Source organism: Cervus canadensis, chromosome 10 (genome assembly GCF_019320065.1).
Source record: "Cervus canadensis isolate Bull #8, Minnesota chromosome 10, ASM1932006v1, whole genome shotgun sequence".
NCBI classification, from domain to species: Eukaryota; Metazoa; Chordata; class Mammalia; order Artiodactyla; family Cervidae; genus Cervus; species Cervus canadensis.
The window spans coordinates 65,304,488-65,324,803 of record NC_057395.1 but is presented as its reverse complement, the minus strand read 5'-3'; the positions used below and the strand labels follow the sequence as shown (position 1 = coordinate 65,324,803).

Here is a 20,316-nt window from a genome sequence, read left to right as displayed (position 1 = left end):
TGAGCTGAAGAGGACCTTAAACCACGCTGTCTGGTTTGTCTCAACCTCTTTGGGGATTAAAAAACCTTTTAGGATCCTCTACCCAGAAATATGGGCTTCCCTGGTGGCTCAAATGGTAAAGAATCTGCCTGCAATGCAGGAGACCTGGGTTCAATCCCTGGGTCAGGAAGATCCCCTGGAGAGGGGAATGGTTACCCACTCCAGTATTCTTGCCTGGAGAATCCCATGAATAGAGGAGCCTGGCGGGCTACAGTCCATGGGGTTGCAAAGAGTCGGACATGACTGAGAGACTAACACACACAACCCGAAATATACAGGAATCCAAGATTTTTTCTCATACATATCAAACTTAGACTATTATTTTATGGGATATGTGAACCCCTGATTAAGAATCTTAGATACAGTTTAAACCCCTCATTTGACGGATGGAGAGGCTGAGTCCCCATGGATAGAAGGCTATCTGTCAGAGTCTTCAGAGTAAACAGAATTTTGGGTGGGGTGAATGAATCTCAAGCCAGTGAGATAAAGTTGAAAAAGGAAGGGCTTAAGAGCCAAAAAGACTGGGGTTTGAATCAGCTCCACAACTTTTCTTTACTAGTTGTGTGGCTTGGGAAAAGTCCAGTAGACACACTCTCCAAAGTTTACTTTTCATATATATCTGTGAAATCACATAATAATATCTAGTCTGTAAGACTGCAGGAAGGGTTAGTGTTAATGGAAGTAGGTAGCATGCTGTGATACACATCCAGGTCCCTCATTCAGAACTAAAGGATTTTCCCACCAACGAGGGTGCCATCATCAGAAAGACACCGGTTATCAGTCTCCTTACAGGGATTGCATCAGCTGAAGAGAACGGCTTCACTCAACCTAACACCTTTTCCTAGGGCAGGCTGCATCCCATAACTGACTTATATGGCAGCGTAAAGGCCCGTCCCAACTCAGGACAACTTAAATGTCATCTGATCTTCGAAACCATCCAGAGGGTTGGCTGAGGCCTCTGTGGAGTCTGTATCACAACTCTGCTTTCCCTCTGCTCAGTCCAAACCCCATCCCTTCTCATCCACAGGTGTTGACCCTAAAAAGCACCCCCTAATTGTTAGGAGAAGCACACTGGCTGAAACCGCCCACCCTGGCCAGGCACCATAGTCACCATTTGCGTGAGTTATTTTTACGACAGGAGGTCCTGCTAAGGAACACCAAACTAACAAGCCACCACTAACCAGAAGAGTTCGGGAAACATCAAAAAGAGACACCATGTGTCCTACCACCTCCCAGAAGCCTTCTCACTGGCATCCATCTTGGCAGAGCAATGCATGTGCCACCAGGAAGGACCCTGAGTCAGAACGATTGACCAAAGACAACCCAGAAACTAATCCCATCACCATAAAGCCCAAGACTGTGAACCACGTGGCAGAGCAGTCCTCCTGGGTTCCCTTACCCTCCTGCCCTCTGCCCCGGGCGCCCCTTCCCAATAAAGTCTCTTGTCAACACGTATGTCTCCTTGGACAATTCATTTCTGAGTGTCAGACAAGAGCCCACTTTCGGGCCTTGGAAGGGGTGTCCCCTTCCCACAAGAAATAAGCACCCTGCATCCTGAGCTCCATTCATCTCAGTCTGCCTTCCAGTAAACCCAGCCTGTGATACAGGACTAGATCAGATCCTGCTGGTTAGCAGGCTCTGGGGTATTTCCCTGATGTTCTTGTTGTGATCTGAGTTTGGAAGCCAGGGCTCCTGACTCCCAGTCAAGAGCCAAAAAGCTATCAGTTCCTGTGTTTCCACTGTCCCATCCCTCTTCTCTGCACGGGCTTGGTGCCCCTTGGAGGGAGAGGATACTCGGGCTGCCGTCATTCTTTCAATCTAACCCTCTGCCTCCCGTTATCAAAATGCCTCAAATAACCAGGTAGAGATGCCTGGGCTGCTTGACAAAGCGATACTCAGGTGCCCTCACTTCTTGAGTTGGAAGGGACAGAGTGAAAGTCATTTGGCTTCGAGTTTGTTTGGATTCAGAATCTGAGGCCCAAGGGGTAGGGATGAGGTGGGGTGGGGGCTGGGGGCCTGCACATCAGGCTGGAAACTAGACTGGGGCGGTGCCTGTGTTATCAGGCTCCCGACTTCTGTTCAAACCATACTGTACCCTGCACTGTCAGCTGTGAAGCCCTGGGTGAGGGGGCTGATGGACAGGCTACGGTCATGAATCCCCTGGGATTCCACTATTCAATGTCCTGAAGATGGTGTCTGAACTGGATCTTGACACTTATGGCAAACTGAGGGTCAGAGTGACCAAAATTGATGATGCCCCCCTTTCCCCTCTCATATCCATTTGGTCTTAAAGAGATACCTGGGGAGAACAACAAATCTGCAACCAGAAAACCCACATATTCGACACTCCAGGCTGATGGACAGGCTAGTCGTGGGTGATGAGTACATGCTATGTGTGAGGCTCTGTGCTCTGGGGAGAATGATGTCTAGTTGCATCTTAGGGGGCTCCAGGAATAGATACACTCACTCATTAAGTAGGTTGTTCAGCAAATATTTACAAAGCCAAGCCCTCTGCTGTGCCCTGGGGAGATACGGTCAACAAGAAAGATGTGATCCTGCCCTAAAAAGGCCACAGCCTAGGGCCTCCCACTCCAATAGGGTCTTCCTGGGGCCTTGTTTCCCTTCAGTTGTGGAGGACATTTCCTTCTAATCACGATGCTTCTGACTTTCATTTAAACTTGTTGGGGGCTTCGTCCTGTGGTCATTGTCCCATTCGCTGTGGCTCTTATCCCACCTTTGAGGAGCCTCCTTCTCACTAGGCCTTACATTTCACACACCCTCTCCTTTGCTTACAACCAGAATCATCTTCTTAAGATAGCTCTAGACTGAACCAGACTGGCAGGAAAGAGGCCAAGGTCAAAAGACCATTCACCACAGTGATTCACTGGCATCACTTGGTGACCAGATGGTGCTTGTTTCTAATCTTTGCCCACCCTCCAGGCCCAAACCCAGAGAGTGGGTGAGACTGCCCATCACTGGTTGGAAGCATCATTTTCCTTTATGAAGGTCTGTCTTGCTATGCTTAGAGTCCCTCTGCAAGGAGTAATTATACTTCCTATCATGAAGACTGGAAAACTGAAGCACAAAGCTGAAAAATGACTTCACCAAGGTCATACTACTCTCCCGAGGTTGAAATTCTGCACTGAATTTAAAGTGAGAAATTGACACACGCAAACACACAGTCAAGAAGAGCAAGTGAAGGTAAGAGGAGAGGCAAAGACAGGGGACAGAATGAAGGAGAGGCAGAGGAAGTAAGAGTGAGAATTCAGCCCAAGTGATGACTTCTTTGCTTTCCAGAGGCATATATCTTTCATTTGACCTTATAAGAGTCTATTTGTGTTGAGATTTTAAATTGAGGACTTTTTCCTTTTAAAAAACATCCCTGCACAGTTAGCATGGTTCTATATTAATTTTTATTCATGCCAGTGGCTTCGGTATTTATTCTCCTCCAAAATCACTGAGATGGAAGGGACAGAGTGAAAGTCATTTGGCTTCGTGTTTGTTTGGATTCAGAACCTGAGGCCCAAGGGGTAGGGATGAGGTGAGATGGGGGCTGGAGGTCTGTACATCAGGCTGGAAACTAGAGGGGGGGTCCTGACAGTGCTATCAGGCTCCCGATTTCTGTTCAAACCATATTGTACCCTGCACTGTCAGCTGGGAAGCCCCTGGGGTGAGGGGGCTGATGGACAGGCTAGAGTCATGAATCCCCTGGGATTCCACTTTTCAACGTCCTGAAGATGGTTTCTGAACTGGATCTTGAATCTTATGGCAAACTGAGGGTCAGAGTGATCAAGAGGTCAAGTCTGGGCCTGGACATCTGACTTCCTGGGTATGCATCCCAGCTTCACCACTTACAGACTGCATGACCTTCACTTCACCTCTCTGGACCTCGGTTGTTCTCATCTGCAAAATGGGATCAGTAAAAATGATGACTGCCTGAGGCAAGTGTGAGGATTAAAGAAATGACTACCCTTAAAGAACTTGGCTTTATTTAGTGTTTGGCACCCAGTAGGTGCTCAAAAAGTGTTTGTGAGTTGAATGAATATAGTTCATGCACTTGCATAGGAATTCTGCAGGCAAAGGAGGCATGAAAAAGTGATTAAATACATAGGCTCTGGAAACAGTGGGTGCTGTGCTAAGTCACTTCAGTCATGTCCGACTCTGAGACCCAGTGGACTGTAGCCCTCAAGGCTCCTCTGCCCATGGCATTCTCCAGGCAAGAATACTAGAGTGGGTTGCCGTGCTCTCCTCCAGGGGATCTTCCGGACCCAGGGACTGAACTTGCGTCTCTGATGTCTCCTGTATCGGCTGGCAGGTTCTTTACCACTAGCACCACCTCGGAAAACTGGAAACAGACCTGGGTTCAAATCTGTTGTCTATTTCCCTGTTACCTAGGGGTCAGATTGCCTGGATTTGTGCCCTGGCCCTCACCCCTTAATAGCTATATAACTTTGAACTAGTCCATTTACTGCTCTGAGCCTCTGTTTATCCATAACTAAAATGGAGTTGATAATAATACCTACTTCATTGTGTTGCTTGAAGACTAAATTGGAACACACATATAAAGGGCTTAGCATGGTACCTGGCATATAATAAGAACTCGATGAATGTTAGTTCCAAACAAAACATGCCCCATAGATGGGAATTCACAAAGCAGAGAAATGCTGTGGCAGACTGAAAATAAATGGAACTGCAGGTGCAAAGGCCCAGAGGCATAGACAAGCACAGTGTGATAAGCAGGCTGACTGGGACCCATAAGGCATGCCTGGAGCAAAGAGTGAGGGGTTGGGGGAGGCATGCTGTGTTTGTGGCAGGAAGTAATCATGCAGGGCCTTGAATACCCGTCTAGGGAGATTTTTTTTTTTTTCTTTCTTTCTTTTTATTCTTGGCTATGCTAGGTCTTCACTGCTGCACATGGGCTTTCTCTAGTTGCAGTGAGAGGGGGCTACTCCCTAGCTGTGGTGCACGGGCTTCTCATTGCCGTGGCTTCTCTTGTCACAGAGCACAGACTTGGTTGCCCCCATGGCACGTGGGATCTTTCTGGACCAGGGATCGAACCCCCATCCCCCACACTGGCAGATGGATTCTTAACCACTGGGCCACCAGGTAAGTCCCATCTAGAGAGTTTTGACTTCTCTCTGAAGGCCACAGGGAGCCACTGAGGGTTTTAATCAGGGGAGGAACATGGTTATATTTGGACAGACTAAGCTCCTATTCCCTGAGGCTGTAATCCATGAAGGCCTTTGCAATCAAGGTGAGATGTCTCATTCCACGGACATGGAAGGCCCAATATAGGGAAGGGTTTGCCCAGTGTGTAGAGTGAGGCTTTGGCAGATTTAAGAGCAGAATTCTGGACTTCAGCCCATTGATTTCTTCCTACCTCCTGGGCTTGGGTAAAGACAGAAAAGGCCCGGCATCCAGGGATACCATTGGAGCAAGGAACTGGATGTTGCATAACAAACAGCGGGGAAAATCTCAGTGGTAAACAACAAGAAGCATTTAATTAGCTAGCAAACCTCTGGGTCAGCAGGGGTGGCTCTGGCTTGGCCCCCATCTCCTCCCAGGACCAGCAGGCCAGGCTGGGCACGCTACTGTGGCGATGGCAGAAGCACCACCACGCATGTGCCGTTCAAGCCTCTGCTCACTGCATCTCTGCTGACATCCCCCTGGCCAAAGCAAGTCCCACAGCTGAGCACTGTTAAGTCAGAATCCCAGTGGGAAGTCACGGCAAAGTAACACGGCAGAGAGCACAGACCTATAACTGGGGAAGCAGCGAGGGACGCAAAAACTTGGAGCCATAGTCCAGGTTACCGCAGACGCTTCTGGGGGCTGTCCAGGGTTCCAGGCTCCCCTCCTGTCCTCGGATGTCCACGTTACCCCAGCTACTCCCCCAAAAAGAGGTGGAGCCACTTCCCTGGTGGCTCAGTGGTTAAGAATCCTCCTGCCAATACAGGGGTCACGGGTTCCATCCCTGGTCCAGAAAGACCCCACATGCTGCAGAGCCACTAAGCCCATGTGCCACAACTAGTGAGCCCACGCTCTAGAACCCAAGAGTCACAACTACTGAAGCCCGCTCTCCCCAGAGCCTGGGCTCTGCAACAAGAGAAGCCACTGCAATGAAAACCCCATGCACTGCAGCTAGAGAGTAGCCCCTGCTGGCCACAACTAGAGAAAGCCCTCGTGGGGCAACGAAGACCCAGAGCCGCCATAAAGAAAGAAAATGCATTTGTTTTAATAAAAAGGAAGAGATGGGGGGAAGGCCAACGCCTTTCCTGAGCACACATACCGAGAGTCCTGCCACGTGCTCTGCAAGCCCATGCTTCATCATGCAGCTCACCCTCCCGTCTGTCATGTCACACCGTCTCCCCCACGGCCCCTTATTCTCCAGCTCGCTCCAGCTTCACTTTAACTCCAGGACCCCAGCTCTCTAGGTGCTCCCCCACCCCAGGACCTTTATCCATGCTGTTCCCTTGGCCACATTTCTCGCTCTTCCCACCCCCACACCTTCAGGTCTCTTAAGAAACCGCCCTGATCCCTCCATCTGAGTCTCCAGTGATTCCCTATGACCGAAGCCTGTTTATTTTTTTTCCGAGCTCTTATCATTGTTTAAAATTGTGTCAATGTGTTGGTCTGATACATGTCTGTCTCTCTCAAGACTGTAAGTAAGCACCTTGAGGGACCTTATCACCTGTACCTTGTACAGGAAGGACCTTCTTCACAGTAGACGTCCAATAAATATCCATTGAAAGCAAGGAAGGAAGGAGGGAGGGAGTGGGGAGGAAAGAGAGACCATGAGGTAAGAATTCTTTATGCCCATTTTACAGATCTAAAAAGACTCACATAAGGGAAGTTCCTTGCCCATAGGCCCATAGCCACACCTCTAGGAAACTGTGATATAAACCCAGCCCCAAGGGATTCCGTAAGTCTGCTCTTCCCACTAGACCACTGATGACCAAAGATGATCTTAACCTACAAAACACAGAGTCAGTTATGTAGCAAATACCCCTGTGCCCAGTATGTAGCTTAAAAAATAGAACATTATGGAGACCTTTGAGATCCCCTGAGTTTTTCTTATGAACTCTATCCCTCTCTTCCTGCCTCCCCAGAGGTGACCATCATGTAAAACCATTTGTTTAGCATTTTTAGGCATGTTCCTTAAAAGACTTTTACTCTGGTGTGTATGCTTAAACATTGTCTTGCATATGCATTTATATTGTTTTATATGCATTTAGAGTTCCATATACATAGCGTCATCGTCTGTGTATCTTTCTGCAACCTATTTTTTTCACATGATATTATGTTGTGAGCTTCATCCCTGCAGTTCTAGTTCATTCATTTCGCTGCTGCCTATCGGTCCCTGTATAAATAATCCATGGTTTATTTATCTATTCCCCACATTGATGGACATTCAAGTTGTTCCCAGGTTTATGCCGTGTGTAAACCTTCCTTCAAAAGAAATATTTTGCAGAACCTCAACATAAAAAGCAGATAAAAGCAGAGCTGCTTCGTTTGAGCTGAGGAAGGGGCTGTCGAAGGGGCCTTGGATGGGATTCTACTGCCGGGAAGGCAGCAAATATTCCTGGGGCTTCCCCCAGGCAGTAGGTAGGCGAGAAGGCAAGAGGAGACAAGACAGAAAGGATGGTATTTAAAAAACAAAATGAGTGAGAGTCATTGCTTACAAGCCCTCTCCAAAGAGCTAGGAAATACTATGCTACATACATACAGATGCTTAAACACACACTTGTGCATGAATACTTATAGTTACATCTATATCTATCTGTAACCATCAGTTCAAGTCAACACCTCCAATTCCAACATAATACATCAGGTTTCTTTCTAGCCTGGGACCCCTGGTTCCCATCAACCTCAATATTTTTATGGGTTTGCTCAGCCCCTGGATGTAAACAAGACTTCAACCACACCAACCCTGTCCTTGGCCCTGTGGCCTCCTTGATCCCGCTGTCTTCTTAGCCCCTGGCCAAGCTGTCACTTCTAAGAGCAGGGAAGGAAAGGGAGTAGGGGAAAGGAGGATGGAGAAAAGAGACAAAGGAGAATCTCCAATTCTCTCTTAAACTGCTCCAGTCAAGCTAAATCTCCCATCGTTCCTCCAAAACTGCTTTGATCAAAGTCACCCATGGCCCCCAGGCTGCTAAACCTAACGGTTAATTCTTAGTTCTCATTTTATTTGCTCTAAAAGTCACGATAGATACAATCGATTATGGTCTCTTCTGGAAACACTTTCTTCACTTGGCTTTGCCTGGTCCCCCTCCCACCTCACTGGCTGCTGCTTTTCTGTATCCTTTGCTGGCCCCTCCTCAAATCCCCATCTATTCAGTCTGGGAACCCCAGGCCTCAGCCCTTGGTCCTCTTCATCGACCTTCACTTGGTAATCTCATCCAGTCTCATGACTTTAAATATCTGGGATTTCCTTGGTGGTCCAGTGGTTAAGAATGCCTTCCAGTGTAGGGAACACTGTTTCGATCCCTGGACGGGGTACTAGGACCCAACATGCTGCAGAGCAACCAAGCCCGTGCTCCCCAACTGCTGGGCTCACACACTCTGGAGCCCGTGGCCACAACCGGAGTGTCTGTGTGCTGCAATGAAAGATCTTGCATGATTCGGTGAAGATCCCTCAACCCCATGCAGCTGAATAAATAAAAACAGTAATGAGTAAATATCATCCTGATGTCTCCCAAGTCCTATCTCTACCCAGAACCTCTCCTCCAGACCTCTAGATCTGTATTAATTTCTTGCAGCTGTCATAACAAATTACCACCAACTGGTTATTCTTACAACTCTGGAGGCTAGAAGTTCAAGATCAAAGTGTTAGCAGGGCTGTTTCCTTCTGGGGCACCTGAGGGAGAACATGTTTCCTGCCTCCCTCCTAGCTTCCGGTGGTTGCCAGCACCCTGGCATTCCGTGGCTTGCTGATGTATCACTCTGATTCCAGCGTCCATCTTCCCCTGTGTCCTCACATCACCTTCACTATCTGTGTTCCTCTGCATCCAAATTTCTATCTTCTTATAGCACACCAGTCGTTGGATTAAAGGCTCCATCCACATTCCAATCCATCATGATCTTATCTCAACTCAATTACATCTGCCAAGACCCTGTTTCCAAATAAGGTCACATTCACAGTTCCCAGGTAAACATGAATTTGGGGGAGGGAAACATTATTCAACCCTGTACAAGATACCACTCAAAATCTCACTAAGGGATGCCTCAATGCATTTCAAACTTAAGATGTCCAACCTGAGCCCCAATCTCCCCTTTCTGCCCCCAAACCTGCTTCTTCTTTAGCCTTCTCCATCTCAGTAAGTGACTACTTCATCCTTTCGGTCACGCTGGCTAAAACCCTCTGATTCACCTGTGATTCCTCTTTCTTTCACACCCCACATTTAATCCAACTGGAAACCCCGCTTGCTCTACTTCTAACACGTGTCTAGAATCTGACCCTTTCTCACCACCTCCCCACCATCACCCTGGTCCAAGCCTCCATCATCTCTCACCTGAATCAGCTGTAATGACCTTTTCATGAGGCTCCCAGCTTTCAGTATGACTCCCTTTGGTCCGTGCTCGCCACACTAGCCCGAGAGATCCACCTGAAACACAAGCCGGGCCATGTCACTCCGCTGTGACACTCTCCCATGTTAGGATGCCAAATAAAATATGGGATGCCCAGTGACATCTGAACTCCAGGTAAACAGCAAGTAACTTTTATTAGAAGTATATTCTATGCACTATGTGGAACATACTTACACTAGAAAAAGAAAGAAAGAAAAAGCTGTTCATTATCTGAACTCACATTTTAAATTTTTACTACTATTATTTTTTACTTTGTTTGACTGCCCCAGGTCTTAGTTGCAGCACCTCATATCTTCATTGCAGCCTGAGGACTCTTAGTTGCAGCATGCAGGATCTGGTTCCCTGCCCAGGGATCAAACCCAGTCCCCTTGTATTGGGAGCAAGGAGTCTTAACCACTGGACCATCAGGGAAGTCCCCTGAAATTCACATTTAACCAGATATCCTGTATTTTTATTTGGTAAATTAAATGGTCATATTCCCATTGGTCCCATCGCATTCAGAGAAATACCCGGAGTCCCTATACTGGCCTACAAGGGCCCTACATAACCTGGCCACACCACCTCACTCCCCTTCTTCCCACTTTCCTCCTTTCTCACCCACTGAAGCCACACTGGACTCCTTACCAAACCTGATAAACCCCAATTTTACCCCCACCTCAGGATCTTTACCTGGTACATACTTGCTCTGAATATTCACATGGCTTGCTCCTCACTTCCCTGAAATCTTTGTTCAATGGCCTCTCAGTACGGCCTTTTCTGACCGCTCCAATGATTCACTTCCCCCAGATCACCTATGCCCTGTCCTGCTTTACTTTCCCCCAGAGCCCTTATCATCTGCTGATATATTTTACTTGTTTATTATCTATCCCCTAGATTAGAATGGCAGCTCCGAGAGGGCAGAGATATTTGTCGTCCTCACTGTTCTACATATAGAGCCTGAACAGGACCTGGCCCACAGGAGGAGCTCAATTAATATTTGTTCAATGAATGGCTTTCAGTTTCTTCATCTGTAAAATGAAAATACTTTCCTAAGTTATGGAGCTATTATGACAATCAGATGAGTTTAAAAAGAAAAAGTAAAGTGGTGCTTAATAAATGTCCCCTGCACCCCCTACCCTTGTCTAGGTTCGCTGCCAGTTCAGGAATTCTGTAAAACAGGGGTCCTCAGGACTTCCCTGGTGGTCCAGTGGCTAAAACTCCACGTTCCCAATGCATTCCCTGGTCAGGGAACTGGATCCCACATGCTGCAACTAAGGGTTTGCATGCTGCAATGCAGAGTTCATCACCTCAACTAAGGCCTAGCAGTCAAATCAAAACAAACAAACAGGGGTCGCCAACCTCCAGGATCTAATGCCTGACGATCTGAGGTGGAGCTGATGTAATAATAACAGAAATAAAGTGCACAATAAATGTACTGCGCTTGAATCAACCTGAAACCATCCCCTTCCTGATTTGTGGGAAAATTGTCTTCCATGAAACCAGTCCCTGGTGCCAAAAATGTTGGGGACCACTGCATGAAAAACCTAAGTTCTGACCACTGCGCTGGAGTCGCTGCTGTCCTCCTAGTGGCCACCGCTGGAATTACAGGCACCATGCCCTGGAAGGCCTAACCTGTCATTAGGGACCAAGCTCTGCAAATCCCCTTTACAGGTTAGCAAACATGCCCAGAACTCCTGATCAAGGCTTCCAGGAACAGGGCAGCCAGCAAGTGTCTCAGAGATCCCTCCCACATCCCCAGGCCCACATATACCTGCAGCAGGCTCCCACTTTCCCCAGCACCTGCCTCTGCTCTTTCGTGGGTCAGGTTTTTAATTCCGTCTCGCCGTCTGCCTTTGCCTTCATTATCCTCTGCCTGCCGTGGAGGGGTTAGTTAAAGTGTCGGAGCGATGTCATTTACAGCCTCCTGTTGCTAAGCAACGGACCCAGGTGAGCCCTTGAACTTGTTTCTCAGCTGCTGAAATGTATCTGGTAGAGTGATGGGTGCCCGAGTTGAAGTATTTCATCACTGGGATGAGTTGCTGGCCTGGTGGCCCTGTCCCTCTTGAGCCTGGACAGGACTGACCCAGGCCTCAGGGCCCTACTGCCCTCAGTTCAGTTCAGTTCAGTTGCTCAGTCGTGTCTGACTCTGCAACCCCATGGACTGTAGCACGCCAGGCTTCCCTGTCCATCACCAACTCCCAGAGCTTGCTCAAACTCATGTCCATCGAGTCAGTGATGCCATCCAACCATCTCATCCTCTGTTGTCCCCTTCTCCCCCCGCCTTCAATCTTTCCCAGCATCAGGGTCTTTTCCAATAAGTCAGTTCTTTGCATCAGATGGCCAAAGTATTGGAGCTTCAGCTTCAGCATCAGTCCTTCCAATGAATATTCAGGACTGATTTCCTTTAGGATCACCTGGTTGGATCTCCTTGCAGTCCAAGGGACTCACAAGAGTCTTCTCCAACACCACAGTTCAAAAGCATCAATTCTACAGCACTCAGCTTCCTATTGCCCTCAGCCTCCCCTAATTAACCAGCGCTGCTCAGGGACTCCTGGGTGTCCAGACCCAGGGTACCCATTCCCAGTAGAAATAAACCAGACATGGCCCTACTTTGGAGGACACCCCTGGCTCAGTGCAAAGACAGGGCTCCCAAGGAGGCCACTGCAATCTCGGCTTACAAGTGAGTCAGATTCACTCTGCCTGCCGAGGATGCTCCAGAGAAAGTGACTGAGTCTCAAAGGATGGACAGGAGTTGGCCTGGGACAGCTGAAGAAAGAAGACTTTCCAGGACAGGGCACAGCCTGTGCAAATGCCTAGAAGCAGGAAAAGCCCTGGCTCCTTTGGACAGTGTCTTCTGCCCGAGTGGTGCCGACACTGGCAGAGTCTGCACTCAGCCTGCACACTCGCTCTGTGTGACTTCAGCTGCATCCCTGCTTCTTTCTGGACCTTGCTTTACATCCCTCAGGATGCAGGGGGTGTGGATTAGATGAACTCAGAGTTTTGCAAAGTACTATGTGCATGCTTCTGGAGGTATACATTAGGTTTTGGCAGGGGGCTGTTTCAGCATTAAACCTTTATTTGAATAGTTTTTTGAACTTACTTTAAAAAGTAATATTATGTCTCTTTTAAAAAATATTATTTATTTTTCCTATTTTTCGCTGTGCTGGGTTCTTCATTGCTGCCTGGGTTTTCTCTAGTTGCAGTGAGCAGGGGGGCTACTCTTCCTTGCGGTGTGCAGGCTTCGCAGTGCGGTGGCTTCTCTTATTGCGGAGCACAGGCTCTAGGTAGTTGCAGCACACGGGCTCGGTAGTTGTGGCTTGTAGGCTCTAGGGCAGGTGGGCTTAGTCGCTCTGTGGCATGTGGAATCTTCCCAGACCAGGGATTGAATCTGTGCCCCCTGTACTGGCAGGTGGATTCTTATCCACTGTCCCATCAGGGAAGTCATGAACTTACCTTAAATAGGATGAGAAAGGTACGCAACTGATACATCAAATAAGTGATGTGACATAGTCCCTTAAAATACTTTCATTTAAGTTTTTGACTTGCCAATTATTTTAAAGAACAATATTAACTAATAGTACAGGTGTGATCTAGGGATGTCCATGATTTCAGAAAAACTAAAGCAGTCTTCCAATCCAATATACACAAAGACTAATACTGCCCAGAGCTCTCAGTCACTCCTAAGCCACAGTGCCTGGGGCACTCCAGGTGAGATTATCACCTTTTTGTTTTCACAGATGGGTCACTCAGGCCCAGGGAGGTTACTGAGCAAGTCTATGGCCTTGAGAACTGGGCTCTGAAGCTGTGCCCATCCTCCATCACACTGACATCACTCATCTGTATCTCCCAGCTCTCACCCCCAGCATAGGTGTAAACTGAATTTTCACCAAAAGCATCCGGGAGCCCACCTGTAAAGTCAGACAAACTGGAGACAGCCCATCATGAGACATTGGGCCAGTTGTTTCCCCATCTCTGGACCTTGGTTTTGCCATCTGTACAATGGGAGTGTGCCCAGTGAGATGGGGTAAGGGTTGGGGTCTTTTCCAGCTACATGTTCTTGGAGTCAGAGTTTCTGAGAGCCCCTGAATGTTCTGGAAATTAGGAGAGGGGGTCAGTGAGAAAAGCAGAAAGCTGCAGCATCTCAGCCCACCTAACCGTGCTAGTGGCTCTGAAATGTAAAGGCTGGGATGCTTCCCAGCATCACCTTGGGCAAGACTCCTCCATTGTTCTGGGCCATCTGGCTTGCTTGAGCCTGATCCTTGCGGTCTTCTGAGGACACCTTTTACTCCCTGCTGCCAGATGTGGGTACTTGCCTGATAGGGTGACCAACCACCCACTTTTCCTGGAATGGAGGGGTTCCTGAATCGCGAGACTTTCACACCAGGATGGTCCCAGACAAAGATGGATGCATTTTCTCCCTGCGCCCTTGTGCCAGGCCTTGTGCTGTGAGCTTTACTTTCATCTCCTCCTGGAATCCTTGACACAACCCAGAAGGGCAGGGCTCATTGTTACTATTATTTTCTCATTTTCCAGATGAAAAGAATAGAGGCTCAGAGAGGAAATGACTTGCCAGGGTCAGCAGTGCCAGTGGTAGAGCTGATTTTCAAATCCAGGTCTGGGTATCTGAGGTACAGATGCTTGACACGAATCTTTTCAGTGGCCCAAGAGTCTCAGCATTGGATGAGCCAGGGGGAAGTCAGAGAGGAGGTGGATGACTCGGAGTCAATATTGAGGCCCTCTCTGGTGTTCTCTGTGTCCAAAATGACACTGTCCTCTTTTCCATGAAGGTCAGAGACTTGGACTACGGTTCCAGCTCCATACCTAACTTGAATAACCTTGAACAAATGACTTGCTTCTCTGGGCCTCAGTTTTCTTAACTAGAAACTGGAAACATTATCTGGGATCCCCTTGAAGACTATATGAAAGAGGTTTAGAAGTCATCAGATTGAATCACCTCTTCATTTTACAGATGAGGGAAATTGAGGTCCAAGGAGAGAAAAAACTAAGTTCTTCTGATTGCACTTGCCTATGGTAGTAGAGAATATCAATACTCAAAGAGAAACAGGGTCAATATGAAGAGAAATACACAGAGAGGAAAGGAAGAAGAGACGGAGGAGATAAGGGGAGGATGGGGAGAAGGAGAGAAAGAGACAGAGAGAGAGAGACAGAGAGAAACTCAGAGAAGAAATGAGTGAGAATTTGCAGCTGGCCTTATTCGGTTTCTGGATCTAGCCATGCCTGAAGTCCACTTGGGCATCCCAGTGATTGAGCCAATAAAGTCCCTCTTTTACTTAAGCCAGCTTGAGATGTGCTTCTCCCACTCACAACCCAGAGAGTCCTAAGTCATTTACACCAGTTCCTTTATCCTTCCTTTCAGGGATCTGGGGATATGTGTATTAAGTAATTAATTCATTCATCCATTCAACAAACATTTATTAGCACCCACTATGTAATAGGTACTGTGCAAGGGGCACAGTGTGGATACAGAGATAAACAAGATACACGGGAGGCCTCAAAGGACTCACAAACCAGTTGGGAAGGCAGATAGGAAAATAAATTAGTGCACTGAAGTGTGATGGAAGTCGCAGAGAGAGACTGCATGCCTGAGAGAGGTGAGGCACCACGGGGAAAGTGGGGGTGTCCAAGCGGGCAGACTAAGAGATAGAAATGATGGCCTGCCCCTGGGAAACGATGTTAAGTGGTTGGGGGGCGGGGAGCAGGTGGAGAAGAGTAGAGAGGCAGAGGGTAGAGGAGGAATTTGAGTGCAGAGCTGCAGTTGATTTGAACCAGGGCCTCCTCTGCTACTGAAGTCCCGTTCATGAGCGGGCAGCTGTTGTGGGCAACTGGAGCCCAGTCCTGCTGGGGACGCTCGACAGCACATGCCTAACAGCCTGCAGAACTGTCCTGAGGTGATGGAAAGGGGTTTGTAGAGTGAGGAGGCTGGAATCCTGCCCTCATTTTTTTGACCTGTCTGCCCCTGTGGGCTCAACATGCCCCCACAGGCCAGCGATACCCTTGACATGTCCAAGGTCTGGCTACAGATGCCCCCTGGGGCAGGTTGATGGTGAGGCAGGGAACCAAGAGCATCTGCCTCCATCACTCGCCAACTATGTGATTTAGCCCTTCTGTGCCTTGGTTTTCTGATCTGTAAAATGGGGCTGATAATGGTACCTGCTGCACAGAAATCGTGAGGATGTAAAATGCTTAGCACAGGGCCTCGGAAGTGGCCCTGACAATAGTTATCATCTTTAGGGAACTGTGAATAGCTCAAAAGGATGGAGAGGGAGGTGGGGGGCAGCAAGAAATGAAAGGGGAGGACAAAACAGGGATGGAACAGGAAGGACCTTGACCATCAATCAGCACAGGTGGTGAAGTCTGAACCAGAGACGAGGAGGGCAAGGAGCAGGACTTGGAGACACACACGGCGGAAGGAGGTCGGGACGGTTCCCTGAGCATAACCTAGGTCCTGTGTTCAATCCCATTCATCCATGAAGAATGGCTACACAGCTCCTCTGTACCAAGCACTCTCCTGGAAGGTGAGTCCCATCCTGCAAAGATCTCTTAGTGCGGGCAGGGAGATAATATTTGAGCAGAAATAATAAGCTGGGTAAAAGCCATGAGAACAGCCGTCAGAATGGGACACATGCAGCCAAGGGAGCTTGGGGGAAGGAAGTGTCACTTCCGGAAGGAGAGGTCAGAAGATGCTTCTTGCAGGGAGGTGGGGTGGTAAATAGGATATGGACCTTATGGGAAGGACAGAGATTTGGACAAACGATGTGAGCAAAGGCTCAGCCTATGCAAGGGCACAGAGGTGGGAATTTACAGGGAGTGCTGAAGAAGGGGCACATGGGTCACAGAGCCTCACTCAGTAATCCTCTTTGGAATCAAGAGTCCTCTTGTTATGTCCAATTCATGACTCATTTGAGTTTAAAAGTTTGATAGCACGTGATGTTGTGAGGCTGTGAGGGAATAGCTCCTCTCCCCTCCAAATGTAGGCAGTGAACACTGCATAAATCCTATAGGGGTGGGTGGGTTGGTTTCCTGGAAGGGGATGAGGTTTCCTGTGCATATGAGTTATTACAGGAGTGCTCCCTGGGAAGACTGGGAAGGGTGTGGGGGAAGCAAGATAGGGAAGGGAAGAAGCCAAGCAAGATATATATATCAGTTAGCTGTTGCTGCGTAACAGATTCCCCCAAATTAGAATCTAAAACCACCAACATTTATTATCTCATGGTTTCTATGAGTCAGGAATCCAGGGATGCCTTAGCTAGATGGGGTCTCTTAAGGTCTCTCAGGGTCTCTCAAGAGGATGCAGTCAAGGTCTTGGCCAGGGCTGCAGGCTTCTCAAGGCTGGACTGAGAGAGGATTCACTTCTAAACTCATTCCTGTAAGTGCTGACAGGCCTCAAGTCCTCCCTGGATGCTGGCCAGGGAGCATCAGCTCCTGGCACATGGACCGCTCTGTAAGGTTGCTTAGAACAGGGCAGAATAAGAAATCTGAAAGAGAGAGGGGACAAGAGAGAGTTCCCAAAACAGAAGCCTCGGTCTTCTTATAGCCTACTCTTGGAAGTGATGTCACATCACAGTCTAGATTCAAAAGGTGGGGATGACTACCAGGAGGTGAACATCCTGAGGCCATCTTGGAGGCTGCCTGCCACAGTGAGATTTTAGGCAAAGTTCCAGCCTCAACCTGGTCCCACTGGGAGTTCTGGAGTATAAATTACACATCAGAGTTTGTCTAGCCTTGAGACACCAGAACTGGGCTTTCATTCTCCTGGGCCAGTCATTGATAGTCCCCCTAGGCAGGACTTATATTCAGACATTTCAGTTGTTTTATGGGCAAAGCAGCTCCAATAGCCTATGGACGGGCAGCTGAAGAAGGTGAACTATCAGGAGCAAATCACAGAACACTGGCACACTCACAGCAAACCCCAGGAGATCACAGTGGAGCATCAACAGTGTTCCCTACAGGGGGGTCATTTGGAAACATTTATCAACATAAAGAAGGTCTTTCCACGGGACTTCCTTAGTGGTCCAGGGACTAAGGCTCTGTGCTCGAAATGCAGGGGGTCCGGGTTTGATCCCTAATCAGGAAACTAGATCCCACATGCTGCAACTAAAGATTCCACATGTTGAAATGAAGATCAAAGATCCTGCATGGTGCGACTAAGACCCAGTGTAGCCAAATAAACAAATATTTAAAAAAAGAATATCTATCCCCTTTAACTATCAATCTCATTTCTCCTATACACACACTGAAGAAATAGCCAAAATATTTTCTAGTAGTATCTGGTTAAATAATGGTCCATTTACACACTGGATTATTATATAGCTGTTATAAGAATTAATCTCCCAAACACATCATTAACTGAAAAAAGCAGGGTGTAAAATGTTGACTGCGTTGGAGAGAAAGGAATTACTTGTACATATCCATACTTGCGAGGCTTCCCAGGTGGCATTAGTGGTAAAGAACCCACCTACTAATGCAAGAGACATAAGACATGGATTAGATCCCTGGGTCAGGAAGATTCTCTGGAGGAGGAAATGGCAACCCGCTCCAGTAGAATCCCATGGACAGAATCCCAAGGACAGAATCCCTGGAGAATCCCATGGACAGAGGAGCCTGGGGGGCTACATAGGGTCCATTCCTCATCAAATGGTTTCAGATGATCCCTGCCTCGCTGGGTCTTCGTGACAACTCAAAGAGACAATCCAGGTAAAGCTGGCCTTGGGCCATGGTCAGTGCTCTGTCCATGGATACCCTTGTTATTATTAGTTATTCTGAGGGCAGCGGGGAGTCCTGGGGAGATTCTAGCAGCCGTGGGAGTCATGGGATTGGATTTGCTCCTTAGAGCTCTGGGGTGGCTAGGGGGAGGATGACCTGGATGGAGCCAGACAGGAACAGGCTGGTGCGGGCAGGTAATTTACAAAGCTGTCAAGTTCAGATCTTTCACACTTTTGGCCAATGGCTATTATAAAATTTCTAGAGTGAAATATAAAATACAATCTAATCTTCAGAGTAAATTATAAAACACAAAGCAGAAAGAAATTAGATAGATGATACAATCTCGTTGAACCAAAGCAGACATGTCCCAGTGATGATGCTGGGTTGGGTGAAAACCACTTCTGACAGATCCTCAGAGCATCAGGGTCAAGTGACTGGAAGACACACATATACATGTGGCTTCCAGGGATTTGGGTTTCGAGGTTCACTTGCTTTTGTTTAGAAACTAGTTTAAAAATTATTATAAAAGTATTATAGGCACACATTTAAATATTCAGTTATTACCAGTGATACAGATTGTCTGTCTCTTACCCCAGGCTCCCAGTCTTTCCTCTCACTTGATAATAGTTTATTGTTTATTTTACCTAAAAATTTCCATCTCTTTGCAAGTATGGATATGTGTGCTAGGTCACTCAGTTGTGTCCGACTCTCTGCGACCCCATGAACTGTAACCCACCAGGCTCCTCTGTCCTTGGGATTCTCCAAGCAAGAATACTGGAGTGGGTTGCCATGTCTTCTTCCAACCACCTGACATGTGAGATTGTAATTCCTCAACCAGGGATGGGACCAGCATCCCCTGCATCGGAAGCTCTGAGCCTGAACCACCAGGGAAGTCCTACCTGGTACACGTGGTACCCTTTCCTCCCCATGCCAGCCTTCTGCACTGAGGTTCCAACCCTGTCAGCTTCCTTGTCCCTCTCCAAACAAGAGTCCTGCTGGGCAGCAGATGAGAAATCACTTCCGCAGGGCTGGCTTCTGTATCAACATGGCTCCATCTCAGGAGGATGTGAGCCCAAACAAGCAAGTTGCAGTGACCTGCACAATATGGGACCCCAGTTGATCAGGCCTTTTCTGCCCACCTCTCCTGGAGAGGTGGTCTTCCTTTGCCCCTTCACACACACACACACACACACACACACACACACACATACCCCCACTCCCACTGTGTTCTCACCCCTCAGACTTCAGCTGTCCCTTCTACAGAGAGGCCCCCTTACCCACTTTGATCACCATATGAATAATTTCTGCAGGTAAGGCCTCTCCCAGCACCTCTGTAATAATAAATATTGGTTGGTAGGTTTGTCTCCCCACTGGTATTTAGCGTCCAGAGGATGGGACCATGTCGTCGGATTTCAACTTCATCTTCAGTGCGCAAAACACACAAGGCACTCAATAAAGGTCTTGAGTGAATGAAGGAATGAGTGAGTGAGTGAGTGAGTGAGTGTATGAAATAGAGGCTGGAAGAGGGGAAATTATTTGACATGAGCCCCCAGCTGCTGGATGAGGCAAAGATAGATTCTGGGCTATTTCTCCTGCCCCTCCCTCCCCAGGAGAGCAGGCATCAGGGAGGGGATTCAACCTGGGCTGGGGGGCCTCTGCCCCCACTGCTCCCCTGCCTGGAATCTCCCATCCCGTTGAAATCAGACAGCCCGGGAGTCCTCAGGATACCAGCCGGCTGTAGTTCAGCATCTCCCCTCCACCGGGAAGGGAGGGGCGGGGCTCCGCGCCACCCCCTCACCCCAACACTGGGCCCAGCAAGGGGAGGGAGAGCGCGCAGCCCCCGCGCCCACCGCTGCAGCAATTTGCAGCCCGACCTCAATTAGCCTGGTGCCTACGCGCGCCAATTACCGCGTCAATCACTGTGCCCGAGGCAGCGGAGGGGGAAGAGGGAGGGGAGAGGGCCCGGCTGGAGCAGCCCTGGCGCCCTGG

The 20,316-nt window shown here is 48.4% G+C and overlaps 1 long non-coding RNA gene across 2 annotated transcripts in view; it reads right to left on the bottom strand.

The window, feature by feature from the left end:
* Positions 1-8,072: 8,072 nt before the first annotated feature.
* Positions 8,073-20,316, bottom strand: part of LOC122448805 — a 44,035-nt gene continuing 31,791 nt past the window's right edge. For both annotated transcript variants that reach the window (XR_006271763.1, XR_006271762.1), the window contains exons 2-3: positions 9,549-9,641; positions 8,073-8,685 (exon numbers count right to left, since the gene is read on the bottom strand). This is a non-coding gene — a long non-coding RNA (uncharacterized LOC122448805). The remainder of the gene's footprint in view (positions 8,686-9,548; positions 9,642-20,316) is intronic.